A 17,728-nucleotide genomic window follows, 5' to 3' on the forward strand; every position below is an offset into this window, starting at 1 on the left:
CATGCAAGGGAAGGTTCTTGCCTGTGTGTCTTGTTTGCCCACCTGCCTTTGTAGCAATCCATCTGCCCATTGTATTTCTTTCTATCAGCTTCACTGGGTGGAGGAGGCTCCCCAGCTCCCTTGTCCTTGATAAAGCCCCGGAGGGCCCCCGTTAGGCAATGAGGAAGCTCTTGGTGTGGTAAGGTCTCTCCCTAGACAGGAGGTTACTCAGCAGCAGCCCCTTAAACGGTGGGAGTCAGTCCCTATCAGTGCATTTATTCTGAGTCCTGGCAACAGACAGATGGGAGGTACTAAAGGGATCTATGGGGTTTTTTCCCTGACTCCAAGCAGGCTTTTATCTAGCACCTTCTAAAAATGGCTCTGGTCTCTTTAGGGTAACAGGTTATGGGGTCTGCTCTGGCTTAGATGTTACCTGAAGTAGGGAAAGGTGCTCCTTCAAGGGGAGAAGAGACAAGAGATTTCTATACAAAGCTGGAAATAAGTATCCCATGAGATGAATAAAGCCCTAATGGGGGGATAAGGAAAGGCTTCCCTGGCACCAAGGACACTACTGGTGGGACAGGAGGAGACACAATTGGGGTTTTGACACAGGGAAATGGGGATGGTGTCCCAGGCAGAGAGCACAGCAAAGAAAAACACACAGAAGCAGCTAACAATGGAGCATATTCAAGCTGTTCTAAGTAGAACCTTTTGTCAGGAGCATAGTGATAAAGAAAATAATAAATAATAGTAATAACCAACATTCATTGTATACTCACTATGTGCCTGGCAGCATTTGAAACACTACATCCTCTCTCTAACCCCCACAACGCTCCTAGAAGACAATATATTAACAGCCCAACTCTATAGGTGAGGAAACAGAGACAAAGATCGGTTGATAATTTGCCCATTTGTGGCTGAGGGGTTTATAACACAGCACCACCACCAATAATAATAACCACAATTATTAGCTGCCATGGATTGATCGCCAAGCCCTTTCCTGAGTGTTGGCCATACCTCCTCCTCTGATCCGACCCTCACTGTCCAGTGAGGTGCCCAGCTCAAAACCATGGAGCTGGTTAAGGGTAGAGCCAAGATGAAAATCCAGAACTGACTTCCAAGTCCTGGTTCTTAACCACTCCATTGAATGACAATTTCCTTAACTCACAAGCAACAGAAGAAGATGTGTTTTGTGTAAATTCATCTAGCAACTGGAATTTGGAGGAGAAGGAGGCAAAAAGCCTTCCTATCATAGAGAAGTAGTTAACCTGTTTGCCCAACAGAATCATTGGGAGAAGTGTATTATACCCTTCAGATTCTAGCTATAAATGCCAGCTCTGTTTCTTACCAGCTGTGCATCCTGAGCAACCTCTCTGTAACCCAGTTTTCTCATGTACAAACTAGAGATGATAATACTTATTATTTAGAGTTACTATGAAGATTAAATGAGTACATTCATGTGAAATGTTTACATCTGTATACAATAAGCATTTACTGTTCGGTAATAATGATGGCAGTAATGGGCAGCCAGGTTTGGGAACCACTGAGTTTAGAGCCTAAAGAAATAATGTAAACTAGCACTTCCCAAATTGTATAGCTGTCCTCTGATGTGGGAGATAAGAATTTTCTTATCATATGGATTTATGGACATATGGACTATTTATGAAACATATGGACTATTTATGAAACAATGAGATGTTTTTATTCTTAGGAAATACAAAGTGAAGTATTTACGTATGTATGCAACTTATTCTCAAATGTTTCAGCAATAATTATATATAGATACAGATAGATATAATTATATATGTTATTACTGCTGAACCATATACTATCTATATATATAGATAGTATATATATTGAGGATATATGTGTATATATATATGTACATATATATAAATAATCCTCTCTCTCATAGATAGATAGAGATATAGGTTTAGAGATAGGTATAGATATAGATATGAGAGAGAAAGAGGGAAAGAAAGAGAGAAAGGGAGGAGAGAATGTAAGAAAATGTTAACAATTAATATATCCAGGTAACAAATATTGGGAAGTTCATTGTGCTATTCTTGAGATTTTTTCCATAAATTGAATTATTTTGCAAAATAAAAAGAAAAGAATATCTATTCTTTAAAAATCACATTGGCTCATTCAAGGCTCTGAGAAGTTCTGTGATAAATAAATTTGTGTCCCCCCAATGCTCCCTGAATGTGTTTAACCTGAAAAGCTGTTTCTTCCTTGTTACTTGTAATTCCAGACAACACTTTGGGCATAGTCTCGGATGATACATGTGGGAATGAAAGAGAGAAAGGCTATAAAAGACGCGACAGAAGTACAAACCACAGGACTAGGCACACTGAGTCATGAATTTGGGTTTTGGTTTCTGGGGGGGGCGGTGATCGAGCTGTAGATAATTCAGCTCCTCTGCTGGTTGAGTAGGGGCAGGTGGAGAAGACATTAAGTTTTACTTTAGATGCCCTTAGGACATGCAAGTAGAGGCTCTGAGCAGACAGCTGTAAACATGGTGTGGAAATGGAGAGAGAAGTCAGCTTTCATTCTGAGAATTTGATAGAGTAAACAGTAGAAGTCAAGTGAATGGCTGAGACCACTGAAAGATAGAGGGATAGTGGATATTCGTCATTTTTTCCTACTCAGCATCCATTCCCCCTGCTTCAACGGCATCTTAGTTTTCTTTTGCTGAGCTACCTACTCCTCACTGACAACATTCTTGATGAGACTGTCAGTCAAAATGCCTTCCCTCTCTGGCCAAGGAATGGGCATGTGAACCAACCTGGCCAATTAGATTCTTTCTTCTGGAAATTTGAATACTGACCAAAGTGACATCACAACCAAAAATGTTTGGAACCAATTCATTCCAACATCATTGCCCTGGAAAGACTGTACATACACGTTACTTATGTATCATCTTGCCAAAAATGTTTAACCTGGATCCAATTATGAGGGAACAATGAGACAAATATCAAATAGGACATTCTATTAGACATCTGACGTTGGCTCTCCTAAAAAGCCAATATCATTAAAAAAAAAGAAAAAGGTGGAGGAATCATTCTGGACTGAAAGATATTAAAAAGATATAACAATTATGGGCTTCCCTGGGGGTGCAGTGGTTGAGAGTCCGCCTGCCGACGCAGGGGACACGGGTTCGTGCTCCGGTCTGGGAAGATCCCACATGCCGCGGAGCGGCTGGGCCCGTGAGCCATGGCCGCTGAGCCTGCGCGTGTGGAGCAGCGAGAGGCCCGCGTACCGCAAAAAAAAAAAAAAAAAAAAAGATATAACAACTAAATATAGCACATAGTCTTGATTGAATCCTGAACTGAGAAACAAAACAAAAGCCAACTATGTACATTTTTTAAAAATACAGAATATCTAAACAAAGACTTTAAGTCAACTATTTTATTTATTTATTTTATTTTTGGCTGTGTTGGGTCTTTGTTGCTCCGCGCGGGCTTTCTTTAGTTGCAGCGAGCAGGGGCTACTCTTCGCTGCGGTGCACGGGCTTCTCATTGTGGTAGCTTCTCTTGTTGTGGAGCACCGGCTCTAGGTGCGTGGGCTTCAGTAGTTGTGGCACGTATGCTCAGTAGTTGTGGCTTGCAGGCTCTAGAGTGCAGGCTCAGTAATTGTGGCACACGGGCTTAGTTGCTCTGCAGCATGTGGGATCTTCCCGGACCAGGGCTCAAACCTACGTGCCCTGCATTGGCAGGCGGATTCCTAACCACTGTGCCACCAGGGAAGTCCCAAGTCAACTATTTTAAATATACTCAAAGGGACTTCAAAAACTGGGAGAGATCATTGCTGGTAGACCTGACACGCAATAAATGCTGCAAGGAGTTCTTCAGGCTGAAATAAAAGGACACTAGACAGTAATTCAAATCTACATGGAAAAATAAATAACACTGGTAAAGGTAACTACATAGATAAATATAAAAGTCAGTATTAATGTATTTTGGGCTTGTTACTCTTCATTTTTGCTATGTGATTTAAAAGACAATAACATAAAACAATAATTACAAATCTATATTCATGGGCACACGGTGAAAAAGATGTAATTTGTGCCAATAACAACATAGAGGGAAGAATGGAGCTATGTAGCAGTAAGAATTTTGTATAATATTAAAGCTAAGCTGGTATTAATTCTAACTAGATTGTTATAAATTAAGCATTAATTATAATTCCCAGGGAACCACTAAGAAAATAACTGAAAAATATGCAGTAAAAGAGAAGTAATACCAATCCCCTTAAACCTTTAAAAAAATAGGAGAGGGTAATACTTCCTAATTCCTTCTATGAAGCCAGCGTTACCCTGATACCACAGCCAGACAAAGACATCACAAGAAAACTACAGCTCAATGTCTCTTATGGATATAGAGGCAAAAATCCTCATCAAAATACTAGCGACTCCAACAGCATATACATGGATTCTACATAAAGATCAAATGAGATTTATCCCAGGAATGCAAAGGTGATTCCACATTTTAAAAAATCAATCAATGTCATACACCAAATTAATAAAACAAAAGGGGGAATGGAAACCACATGAACATCTTAATTGATGGAGAAAAAAGCATTTGATAAACTCTAACACCCTTTTATGCTAAAAGTACTCCAACAACTGGGACTTTTTCAACATGATAAGGGGCATATATAAGAAACCCACATCACAAACAATGATGAAAGACTTAAAGCTTCCCCCCTAAGGTCAGGAACAAGACAAGGATGTCACTTTTGCTACCTTTATTCAACATTGTATCAATATTTGAATGTTTTTAAATATAGGTTTCATTATTATTCAGGCATGGTGAGGCCAACAGATTAGGAGATGACGGCCTTTGAAAGACAGTTTATTATACCTTCAGATCCCAAGGAAAGGGAGCATGCCACATTGTGGCAGGGGTCACAAAGGGAAACACAAGAACTGGTCAGCCGGTAGAGGCATAAGGAGGAAATGTGGACAAGAGCCTTCATTGGAGTTTCAAAGGGAAGGAATGGGAAAGGTAGAGTAGGCAGTTTAGGATTGGCTAGTTTGAATAATTTCAGTGGGCTCTGGGGTATAGGGGCTGTCACTAGTTGTCTCATTCCTGGCCCTAATAATTACAAAGCATTGCTGAAAGAAATTAAAGAAGACCTAAATAAATAGAAAGACATTGTGTTTCTATGGATTGGAAGACTTAATATTGTTAAGATGGCAATATTGCACAAAAACAATCTATAGATTTAATGCCATCCCCGTAAAAATCCCAATGTCCTTTTCTGTAGGCATGGAAAAGCCATACCTAAAACTTATATGGTATTGCAAGGGCAAGGGACCATGAAAAGCCAGAATGATCTGGGAAAAGAACAAAGTTGGAAGATGCATGCTTCGTGATTTTAAAACTTACTGGAAATTCCCTGGTGGTCCAGTGGTTAGGACTCAGCACTTTCACTGCCAGGGCTCGGGTTCAATCCCTGGTCGGGGAACTAAGATCTTGCAAGCTGCGTGACATGGCCAAATTTAAAAAAAAAAAATTTTTTTTTTTAATTACTAAAAGCTACGATAACCACAGATTGTGGTACTGGCATAAGGATAGACATATAGATCAATGAAATTGATTGAATCAATGAAATTGAAATTAAATATGAGTTGAGAGTCTGGAAATAAACTCATACATCTATGGTCAGTTGATTAGGGAAACATTTCTTCAACAGCTGGTCCTGGAACAAGTGGATATTCACATGCAAAAGAAGGAAGTTGGACCTTGAAGTTACATCATACACAAAAATTAACTCAAAGTGGACCAACAGTTGGTGGGAATGTAAAGTTAGTGCAGCCACTATGGAAAACTAAAAGTAGAGTTGCCATATGATCCAGCAATTCCCACTCCTGGGCATATATCTGGAGAAAACCATAATTTGAAAAGAAAATGCACCCTAGTGTTCACTATTTGCAATAGCCAAGATATGGAAACAACCTAAATGTCCACTGACAGATGAATGGATAAAGAAAATGTGGTACATATGTACAATGGACTACTACTCAGTCATAAAAAGAATGAAATGATGCCGTTTGCAGCAACATGAATGGACCTAGAGATTATCATGCTAAGGGAAGTAAGTCAGAAAAGAAAGACAAATACCATATGATATCATTTATATGTGGAATCTAAAATATGATACAAATGCACTTATTTATAAAACAGAAAGAGGGAATTCCCTGGTGGTCCAGTGGTTGAGACTCAGCATTTCCAGTGCTATGGCCAGGGTTTGATCCCTGGTCAGGGAACTAAGATCCCACAAGCCGTGTGGCACAGCCGAAAAAAAAAGAAAAAACAGAATCAGACACATAGACATAGAAAACAAATTTATGTTTACCAAAAGGGAAAGGGAGTGGGGGAGGGATAAATCAGGAGTTTGGGATTAGCAGATACAAACTACTGTATATAAAATAGATAAACAAGGTCCTACTGTAAAGCACAGGGAACTACATATTCTGTAATAAACCATAATGGAAACTAATATGAAAAAGAATATATATGTACATATATGTGTGTGTGTGTGTATGTGAAAAAAGTGGATCAACAAACCAAATATAAGAGTGAAAACTATAAAATACTTACAAGAAAACCTAGAGGCAAATCTTAATGATCTTGGATTTGACAATGGTTTCTTAAATATGACACCAAAGGCAGAAGCAGCAACAACAACAAAAATAGGTGAATTAGACTTCATGAAAAGTAAAAACATTTGTACATCAAAGGATACTATCAAAAGAGTGAGAAGACAACTCACAGAATGGGAGAAAATATTTGCAAATCCCATATTTGACAAGGCTCTAGTATCTAGAATATGTTAAAAAAAACTTTTACAACTCAACAACAAAAAAGCAAAGAACTCAATTCAAAAATGAGCCAAGGTAGAGACACAGATGTAGAGAACAAACGTACGGACACCAAGCGGGGAAAGCGGCCGGTGGTGGGGTGGTGGTGGTGTGATGAATTGGGAGATTGGGATTGACATATACACACTAATATGCATAAAATGGATAACTAATAAGAAACTGCTGTATAAAAAAATAAATAAAATAAAATTCAAAAAACGAGCCAAGTGTTTAAATAGACATTTCTCCAAAGAAGATATTCAAATGGCTAACGAGCACATGAAAAGAGGCTTACCATCATTAATCACCAGGAAAATGCAAATAAAAATTGTAATGAAATGTCTCCTCATAGACACTGGGATGACTATAATAAAAAACGAATGGAAAATAACATCCTCTTTGACAAGGATGTGAAATTGGAACACATATACATTGTTGATGGAAATGTATAATGCAGTCTCTATGGAAAACAGTTTGACAGGGAACCCCCTGGAAGTTCAGTGATTAGGACTCTGCGTTCTCACTACCCAGGGCCTGGGTTCAATCCCTGGTCAGGGAACTAGAATTCCACAAGCAGCGCAGCACAGTCAGTCAATCAATCAGTCAATCAATAAAACTGTTTAACAGTTCCTCAAAAAGGGAACCAGAGAATTACCATATGGCCCAACAATCCCATGACTCCATATTTGCCTGAGAATTGAAAACAGGTGTTTTAACATTAACTTGTACACAAATGTTCACAGTAGCATTATTCATAATAGTCCAAAAGTGGAAATGACCCAAATGTTTACCAACTGATGACTGGGTAAATCATATTTTGTCTATCCATATAACAGAATATTATTCAGCCATAAAAAGGAATTAAATACTGATACATGCTACAACTTGGATGAACCTTGAAACCAAGCTTTTTGAAAGAACCCAGGTATAAAAGGCCACATATTGTATGAATCCATTTACATACACGAAATGTCCAGAATAAGTAAATCCATGGAGATAGAAAGTAGATTAGTGGTTGTCAGGGCCTGAGGTTCTGGGAGAAGGGGGGAATGGGGAGTGACAGCTTAATGGGTACAATGAAAATTCTCTGGAGTGGATAGTGGTGATGATTGTACAACACTGTGATTGTGCTAAAAGCCACTGATTTGTACACTTTGAAATCGTGATTTTTTAAGTTATGTGAATTTTACCTCAATAAATTAAAAAATGATTAGAAAGTGTGATCCAGTTCAGACTAATGGAATATAAGGAGAGCTTTGCTAAGTGTTTCTGGGAAAGTTCTTCCCAGTTTGCTGGGAGACATTCTGGAAGTTGTTCTCTTTTCTCCTCTGACCATTGTAATGCTTGAACGTGATACCCAGAACAGCTTGGGTCATCTCAACAACACTTAAAAAATGATGCCCATCTATGGAGGAGGGGATGTGAAGGTTACTTGCATGCTATTTTGCACTGTGCTCTGACTAAATGCTTCCCACTGGATAGGTAGTTGGGGGCTGAATTTCAGCCTCTGTTCTTCTTGGTATGTGGTTGAGTCTTCCCATGGAAAGAGATAATTTTTTCTAAAAGTTGTTCTTCCATAGGGCCCTTTTCTCTAATTTGCTTAAGGCCTCCATGTATACTAGTGGCAGCCCTGGGGCAATCATGGGAATATAAGGAAAAGGAGCCAGGGCCACAGGCATAGTAGCTTTTAAAACTGCCAATGTCTGGATATTCAGTTATGTTTAACATTAAATTTTCTTACCAATAAGACAGCTTGATTTGCATTAAAAAATAGTCTCATCTGTACCCCAGTGTTCATTGCAGCAGTATTTACAATAGCCAAGACATGGAAGCAACCTGAATGTCCATCGACAGATGAATGGATAAAGAAGATATGGGATATATACACAATGGAATATTACTCAGCCATAAAAAGAATGAAATAATGCCATTTGCAGCAACATGGATGGACCTAGAGATTATCACACTAAGTGAAGTAAGCCAGAGAGAAGACAAATATCATATGATATCGCTTATATGTGGAATCCAAAAAAAAAAAAGATACAAATGAACTTATATACAAAACAGACCCAAAGACATAGAAAACAAATTTATGGTTAAAGGGGAAAGTGGGGGAGGAATAAATCAGGAGTTTGGGATTAACATATATACATTACTATATTTAAATCGATAACCAACAAGGACCTACTGTATAGCACAAGGAACTATATGCAACATTTTGTAATAACCTATAAGCGAAAAGAATCTGAAAAAGAATAGATATATTGTAAATGTATAACAGAATCACTGTGCTGTATACCTGAAACTAACACAACATTGTAAATCAACTATACTTCAATTTTAAAAAGTCTCATCAATCGGGAGGGTTTTTTGTTTTGTTTTAGTGGAGGAGGTAAGGAGGAAGTAAAAATAAATCAGACAGATAGCTGCTGATTTGACATGTTCCTCTAGCATACTCTAAAAGAACCTGCCCAAATATGCCCAAGATCCATCTGTCCCCTGAAAAGGACTGAGGGAGATCTTTAATCTAGACAAATCCTCCAGGGGCATAATATTTGGACATTTTAAACTGTCCCATAAACTGTCATGTATTTTCTATTTGATTAATCATTGACCAACAAGACAATTGGCTTTATTACATATTATTTTTATTCAAGAAGCAAAATTTATAAATATTATGTACAAATGTTCTTAAATGTTCTATAGAATTTGTTTGAATCTCAAACAAATTTAACTTGACATTTAGACTGAGAAGCAATAAAAAAATTTATTGATCACAAACACACACAAAAAATTCAGGAAGAGGCCAAATGAAGTGCTGGAACAATTCAGGAAGGATAAGCATCAGGATAACCAAAATCCTAACGGTGAATTTAAACAGGACTCTTGGTTGCAAGTGACGAAAATTAAAATCAGCTTAAACCAAAATTTATCGACTCATGTACCTAAAATGGCAAGTGGTAAATTTCGCTTTAATCATGGTCCAGGAGCTCCACAGTCTCTATCACTTGGTACTGCTTTTCTCTTTGTTCCCGTTGAAAATTAATAAAGGAAACCTCACTAAAGTTAGAGCCAGGACCGGCCAGCAGAGGAAAGTCTCATACATTAACACTCATCATCATTTGCAGGCACTGACCTTCATTTGCATGCACTGACCTTCACTTCCACGCCACACAGGGAAAAGGGAAAATTGCACTCCCAAATAGGAAGCGCAACTACCTTACTAGCCCAAAGGAAGAATTTCTCCTCCCTCAGCAACTGCCCAGCCAATGGGAAACATTGCAGCTCAGCCAATGAGAAGCCATCGCCACCTACTTTCCTCCAATGAACTTTCATTTAGAACAGCACCGCCCAACTCCCCACCCCTCCTTTTTCCTATAAAAGCAGTCTCCCTTTGTTTTCTGGACGTGCCTGTGGTTTGCCATAGATTGCACGTGTTGAGTTGCAGCTCTTCGCTTTTCCCAAATAAACACATTTTGCTGGTAAAACTGGCTGATTTTAGGTTAACAGTGTCATTCTCAGTCAGGTTCTTCTCACTCAGAGTCAAAGATGACACCCAGCACTTCCAACTATATCCTGCCTGGCAACCCCCAGAGAAAGAGTGCATCCCTTGTCCAGTAGCTGCAGGGGTGTCTTGGGTTTGAGGCTCATTGGCCTTGCTTGGGTCATGTGTCCATTCCTGAACCAATCACTGAAGCTGATGGGAGTGTGTGGAATGTCCTAAATGGTGAGAACTGGGTCTATGTCCACTCTTGCAGCCCCACTGAAAGGGGCCGGTGGGGGAGTAACTGTCCCCAAGTGGTACTCTAGGGTGCTGTCTATTCTGGAAGAATTGACAAGAGAACCTGAGCAGAAACAAGACATTTAAAGCACATGACAGAAAAAGTCCTCCACCGTCAGCCCCTTCACATTCACTTTGTGTCTCTCCTCTCTGCTCCTGTTACTTGGACCTGCTTTCACTTCCTCAAATGTGCTCATTGCTCCACCTCAGGGCCTTTCTAAATGCTGTTCCACGTTCCTGGAATGCTCTTCCACCACAGTGCCTAGTTAACACCTACTTATCTTTCAGCTTTCAGGTCAAACGTCACACGTCCTCAGGGAAGCTGTGGCAGTTATTATCCAAATATGGCCACAGTTATATCTCCCATGGTACACTCTTCTTACAAGGTGTTTTGACACTCTGCCCATTGAGAAGTGTGGTCTGTGTTCCTTTCCCTTGAATCCAGGTGAGCTTGAGACAAACATCAAAGTGACACTATGTGACTTTCAAATCTAGGTCATAAAATGTGAAAAGCTTCTGCCTGATTCTCTTAGGATGTTCACTCTTAGAACCCAGCCACCATGCCATAAGGAAGCCCAAGTAGCCCACAAAAGGGCCCCGATGGAGAGGAGCTAGGATCCCTAACCCAAATCCCTGACTGAATTCCCAGCTGTCAACCAGCACCAACTTACAGGCCAGGTGAGTGAGCCATCTTTGAGAGAAGCCTCCAGAACCTTGATAACGTCAAGTGACAGAAGCCGGACACAGAAGGCCACGTTTTGTATGCCTCCACTTATATGAAATGTCCAGATTATGAATATCTACAGAGACAGTAATAAAAGAAATTTTCACATATTGAGATATAGGGAAGTCATTCTGGCTTATACATGAGTTAACTTGAATTTTATGCTAACTAAAATAGCCTGTTTGTGGCCCAGCAAACATACATTGTACATCTGCTTTAATTATCAGAGAAAAGGACACATTGACCAAAAGAAAAAATGTCCATGTTAAAAATAAAGATTAAATGCTTCTCTTCCTGGATGCCAATGCTGGTCCTCCTTTGATGATAAGACTCCCTTCCCAGGTGCCAAGGTCATGCTGACTTGCGGTATACATGCTGACCTGTGTGTTTTCTTTTTTTCCCTTGAAATGTATCCCTGACTTATTTAATGTTCTTTGTTCTGACAAGATATAAAACTGTGCTGGAAACCATGCTTCTCTGGAGCAGTTTCTCAAATTAACGTAAATTAATTTACTCTCCAATCCCAGTCAAGTTGCCCCAGATGACACCAAGTGGAGCCCAGACTTGCTGTCCAGGTTGAATTCTGCCCAAATTGCAGATTTGTGGGCAACATACATGACTGTTGTTGGTTTAAGTCACTAGGTTTTAGGATAGTTTGTTACAGAGCTTCTGAGCCAGAACCTTTCCCTAACCACCTCTCCATTCCAGGGCAGGTCTCCTGTTGTCTCTGTATTTTTTTTTTATTGTAGTACCTATTCAGTTTGTAATTAAATATTTGATTAATTGCTGTCTTCCCCATTGGCCAGTGTGCTCTGTCACTGTGTGTAGCAAGGGCCAGTTCCCAAAGGTGTGTGTACACATGGTGTTTGAAAACTACGTGGCAGATATCGAGGTGGATGGAGAACAGGCAGAATTGGCTTTGTGGAACACAGGTGGGCAGGAAGAGATCACCTGAGGTCCCTCGCCTATCTGGATGCTGATGTTATACTGATGTGTTTCTCCACTGAGAGCCCTGATAAAGGGACATTTATCAGGAAACATCAGACATTCATCAGAAAACATCCCAGAAAAATGGACTCCAGTAGTCATTTCTGTCCCATTATCCTGCTTGGGAGAAGAAGGATCTTTGGAAGGATGAGAGCAGAAGGTGGGAGCTAACCAAGATAAGGCAGGAGCCAGGAAAACTAGGGGAAGACAAAAATATGGCAAACAGAATTGGAGCTTTGGGGTAGATGGGGTGTGCATCAAAGCCCAAAGATGAAGTGAGAGAGGTTTTTGAAATGGGCATGAGAGCAGCTCTGCAAGCCAGATATAGGAAGGAAAAATCTGGGTGCTTCATCTTGGGAAACTGTGCTGCAAAGCACAGCCCTCATGCGGTAAATTTCGAAGAGCTATTTATTAATCTTAGTGGCTGATTAGTGGCCTTTTTCATTTATCTATAATTTATCTAAGATTACATATCAGAAGTCATCTTGCTATCAGTGTTTAGAAGTCAACCATGATTATCAATGATGCCCAAACCATCTGGCCTGCCAGGGTTCCTCTGACATAGCTCTAACAGCCCTCTGCTCTCCCATCTGACACACCAGGCACTAATTCAAGTTATAACTGTGGTGCTCCAAGGACAATGGTGCTTCAAGGACAAAGGACAACCCTGCCTGAAAAAGTGTCAGCGTTACACCCCCTACCGGACTCTTACTCGCCCTCTCCACCATGTTGTGATGGTTATGAAATTCCTGAGCCCACCTGGGCGATGCCCACCTGGGCAGCGGGACCTGTCCCAAATAAGGAAAGGCATCTGCCCTGTCCCACTCCCACCCTATAGAAGGAAAGTATATGTCCCTCGACCAATCAGTAAACGAAATTTTCACCTCGGACCATTCCTTTGTTTTCTGGCCATAAAAACTGATCAATAGCACATGTTCCGGCTTGAGTCTCCCAGACTACTAGGAAGTCAGCCTGCTGTTCTGGCAGTGACCCTTCCCCATAATAAATTCTATCTTCTTTACATTCTGCCTTATGTCTGGAAATTCTTTTCCAACCCGCGTTCAGACCATGACAATAACTATACAGTGGTTATAACTGCTTTATAACTAACATGTCCTGCCTATTATCTGTCAGCTGCAAGGTATTCTGGTAAGTCACCGCTGCAGAGCTTTACTCCTTAACAGATTTCACTGGCCTAGCTCTGGGGTAGGCATCCCGTTTTTGATGTGCTCAGCCAGAAAGGCCCAAGTCCATGAAGCTGTGGCAAAGTTACAGTTCCATGGTTTCATGTTAGTTACCTTATAGTTACTGTGTAATTAGTGTCACTGAATGTACATTACCCCAAATAAATGTATCTACCCCAGACTAGATGTAGTATTTTTTTTTCTTTTTGTATAACTGGATTTCCTAGTACTGATATTTGTCATCCCTGCTTAAAGTGTCTTTTTTTTTTTTTTTAAAGAAAGTGTATTTGAAAATAAAGTCAGATGAAAAATTCATTAAAAAAATTCCCGTTCTGTCAGTTTCTCTAGTCAAAGATGGCCGTCTCACCCTCTGGAATGTGTCTCATTCCGCCCCACACGTCCCAGTACCCCTGGCCCTGGGCTGGGCTAAGTAAATTGGAATTCGGTTTCATGCCTGAGGCACTTAAACATTTCAGAAGGTGCTATAACCTGCCTCACCTGGGTGGCGGGGTCGGGCTCTGGTTCACAATGCCTCTTTTCCTCACCCTTTCACGTTTCCTCCTGTTCAGTTCTCTTGGGGGGCATTCAGTGTCTATCGTCTCTCCAGCTGACTAAACTGTTTCTCTGTATCTGTTAATTTTTTTCAACTACTAATCAAATAAAGGCAGTTTTCTAAAAAACTGTGTTGAGCGCTTATCATGCATTAGCTAATTTGTAGCCAACATCCCAGGAAGTGGGTATGATTAGTCTCCTTTTGATGGATGGGAAAATCAAGGCTCAGAGAAGTAGAGCAATTTGTTCAAAGCCATGTAACTATCCAGCATTCACCCCCAGTGCTGCATTTTAATAGAGCTGTGTAGATAACCAGGATCCTGCAATGCTGTCCTAGGTGGGAAATCAGAGTTGCAAGGGTACCACAGATGCATTTGTAAGAATGTTATCAAGAACCAGTACAGCAGGGTGATGGATAGAGATGTCACCTTGCCTGGCTGAGCTTTTGCTTTGCTTTCTCAGATTCTCTTTGGGAATGAACTTCCTGGATTTTGTGAAAGCTACTTCTTTTCACTCTCCTTGGGAATACCTCTTGAATCCACAATGAAGCCATAAAAAGGCTTATTGGGTTGGGTGGCTGTTAAGAAACCCCTACTCTCCAGACAATGGATCCTTTGAATTGGAAAAACTTCTAAACTGACAATTTTCTCAGCTTCAAACAATTGTCTCATTGGTACCCATGAAAAGACCAAACTAAAAAGTGGATACAAAGAAATATAACACCCAGCCTTTGGGACTCTCTTAATAAGATGAAAGAACAGAAATTAAATATAGAACAAAATTAAAAACCAAATCTAGCATAAATTCCCCCTTTCTCTCCCTCTTATACACCCCTTATCCCCAACAGCCTGTCCTTGATCCTCTAGAAGACCTTTTGGATCTACGGATCCCTGGTCTAAACCCCCATCCCCTTTCACGAAGGAAACAGGTGGCCAGAACTTTTCCCAGGCCCTCCTGCAAATGACCAGGAAGTAGCTCAGCTGGAGGCTAATAGTCAAGATTTCATAGGTATGATATTAGAGGCTGTCTCCTCTAGAGTGAATTGGCCTAAAGTTGAATTACGCACTCAGAAGGAAGGAAAAAAATTAACATCAATTACTGTAGACTTCTGATAATAGACAAATACACTCCAAAACTCTTAGGAGAAAACTTGCATTCTCTCTATGTCCCTTGAACACCTTACCTTGTCCTTGAAATGTAAATACTCCAGGAGGTATCTAAAACCATGCCCACTGGGCTTCCCTGGTGGCGCAGTGGTTGAGAGTCCGCCTGCCGATACAGGGGACATGGGTTCGTGCCTCGGTCCGGGAGGATCCCACATGCCGCGAAGTGGCTGGGCCTGTGAGCCTGTGCGTCCGGAGCCTGTGCTCCGCAACGGGAGAGGCCACAGCAGTGAGAGGCCCGTGTACTGAAAAAAAAAAAAAATAATAAAACAATGCCCACACTTGCTTGAGACTAAAGAAAGAGGATATTTTATTTATTTATTTACTTTTTTTTCTTTTTTTTTTTTTCTTTTTCCCCTCGCGGCTTGCAGGATCTTAGTTCCCTGACTAGGGATTGAACCCAGGTCCACAACAGTGAAAGCGCTGAGTCTAGCCACTGGATCACCAGGGAATTCCCTAGTTTATTTTATTTTTGAGGGCTTTTAAAAATACAGACTGCAGGGGACTTGCCTGGTGGCGCAGTGGTTAAGAATCCGCCTGCCAATGCAGGGGACACGGGTTCGAGCCCTGATCCGGGAAGATCCCATATGCCGCGGAGCAACTAAGCTTATGCACTACGACTACTGAGCCCGCCCTCTAGAGCCTGAGAGCCACAACTACTGAAGCCCGCGCGCCTAGAGACTGTGCTCCACAACAAGAGAAGCCACCGCAATGAGAAGCCCAAGCATCGCAATGAAGAGTAGCCCCCACTCGCCGCAACTAGAGAAAGCCCTCACGCGCAGCAACGAAGACCCAATGCAGCCAAAAATAAATAAAATTTTTAAAAATTTAAATTAAAAAAAATAAAAATACAAACTGCTAAAAGGGCTCTCTTGCCCAAACTCTAAATCACAGCCTCCTTAAGATTACAGCTGACCCTTGAACAACATGGGGATTAGGAGCACCAACTCTCCAAGAAATCACAAATCCATTTATAATTTTACACTCATCCCTCGGTATCTGCAGTTCCACATCCACGGATTCAACCAACCATAGATCATGTGGTTCCTGTGCAGGACGTGCAGGCCCATGTCTAAGTGGACCTGTGAATTTCAAACCTGTGTTGCTCGAAGGTCAATGTACTTGTCAAGAGCAAATACAAATCTTCAAAACCTTCTCCACAAATATTACCAAAAAGCTTTAAAGCAGGTAACCTTCACTTGTTACTTTGTCTAAAAGAGTCTATAAACAGCCTGCTTTGGTCATTTCTTAGGTCCTATACCTGTGTGACCTCTGTATGTACAAAATTAGATTTGTTTATCTCTCTCATGTCAATTTCATTATTAGACCAGTCAAAATAACCCAAAGGGGTAAAGGAGAAATTTTCCTCTCCCAAACAGCTGTGTGACCTCTGTGACCCTGAACAAGGTCCTTGACCCTTCTCTGCTTCGGTTTTACTGTGTATAGTCTCATGATGATTGGAGCTCAGAGAGGACACGGAAGCCCTAACTGAGATAAAGACTAGGAAAGCTGGGAGAGATTTTGGACAAGACAGCATCTTTATCCTACATTCTTTTCCAGCATGAAAATGTCCTTATTGTGTGGATCTGTAAGTTCATTATAACAACCACACATCATAGGTTTGTCTAGCCCATCTGGAATATCAAATAGTCTGTCCACTTGTTGTATGAATGAAACATACATTGTGAAACCGAGCAGGACCCTGTGGGGCTCCCGGCTACAAATCCTTTCTGTGTCTCCCGTTTCTTGTTTGTAGGAAATAAGCTTCATTCAGTCTCCTTGACCTTCCCTGAGTTCCAAAAGGGCAGATATGGGAAGGGAGGGAAGGCAGGAACAAGGGAGGAGCAGTCAAGAAACAATAGTGCAGCCTTGGGGCAGCGTCCTGGTTCCCCCTCAAGGAGTATATATATAACAATATCTTTGAGTTCTTCTGCAGAATTATGGCCCCCACATGGGTAGAGGATGGTAAATTCAGGCTGAGCATGAGATCCCTGGAGTACCACCCTGTTGCCTCACCAGCAACCAATCAATAGAAAGTCACACACCCTGCAGCCCTCATACCAAATTTTGCCTATAAAAACTTCTCCCCCCAAACAATTGGGGAGTTTGAAGTTTTTGAGCACAAGCCACCTGTTCTCCTTGCTTGGCCCTGCAGTAAACCTTTCTCTGCTCCAAACTCTGACGTTTTTGGTTTGTTTGGCCTTACTATGCTTCAGGCACACAAACTTTGTTTGGCAACACTTAGACTTGGCATCAGACTGAATGGTCAGGTCTCAGTCCAGCTGTCTGACCTGGGCAGGTCACTTTGCCTCCTGAAGCCTTGTTTCCTCATCTCATCTTTAAAGCAGGGTAACAGTAATACTTACCTCCTGGGGTAAAGTGAGGATTCAATTACATAATACATGCAAAATGTCTCACAGTGTCTAGTAAGAGGCAAGTATTTAAAAAATAAGTCACTTCTATTTTTAGCACTGTGCTCAGTGCAACAAT

At 40.9% G+C, this 17,728-nt stretch overlaps 1 pseudogene; it reads left to right on the forward strand.

The window, feature by feature from the left end:
- Positions 1 to 12,767, forward strand: part of LOC137206542 (transforming protein RhoA-like) — a 29,871-nt pseudogene extending 17,104 nt beyond the window's left edge.
- Positions 12,768 to 17,728: the final 4,961 nt, after the last annotated feature.

Source organism: Pseudorca crassidens, chromosome 15 (genome assembly GCF_039906515.1).
Source record: "Pseudorca crassidens isolate mPseCra1 chromosome 15, mPseCra1.hap1, whole genome shotgun sequence".
Taxonomy (NCBI): Eukaryota; Metazoa; Chordata; class Mammalia; order Artiodactyla; family Delphinidae; genus Pseudorca; species Pseudorca crassidens.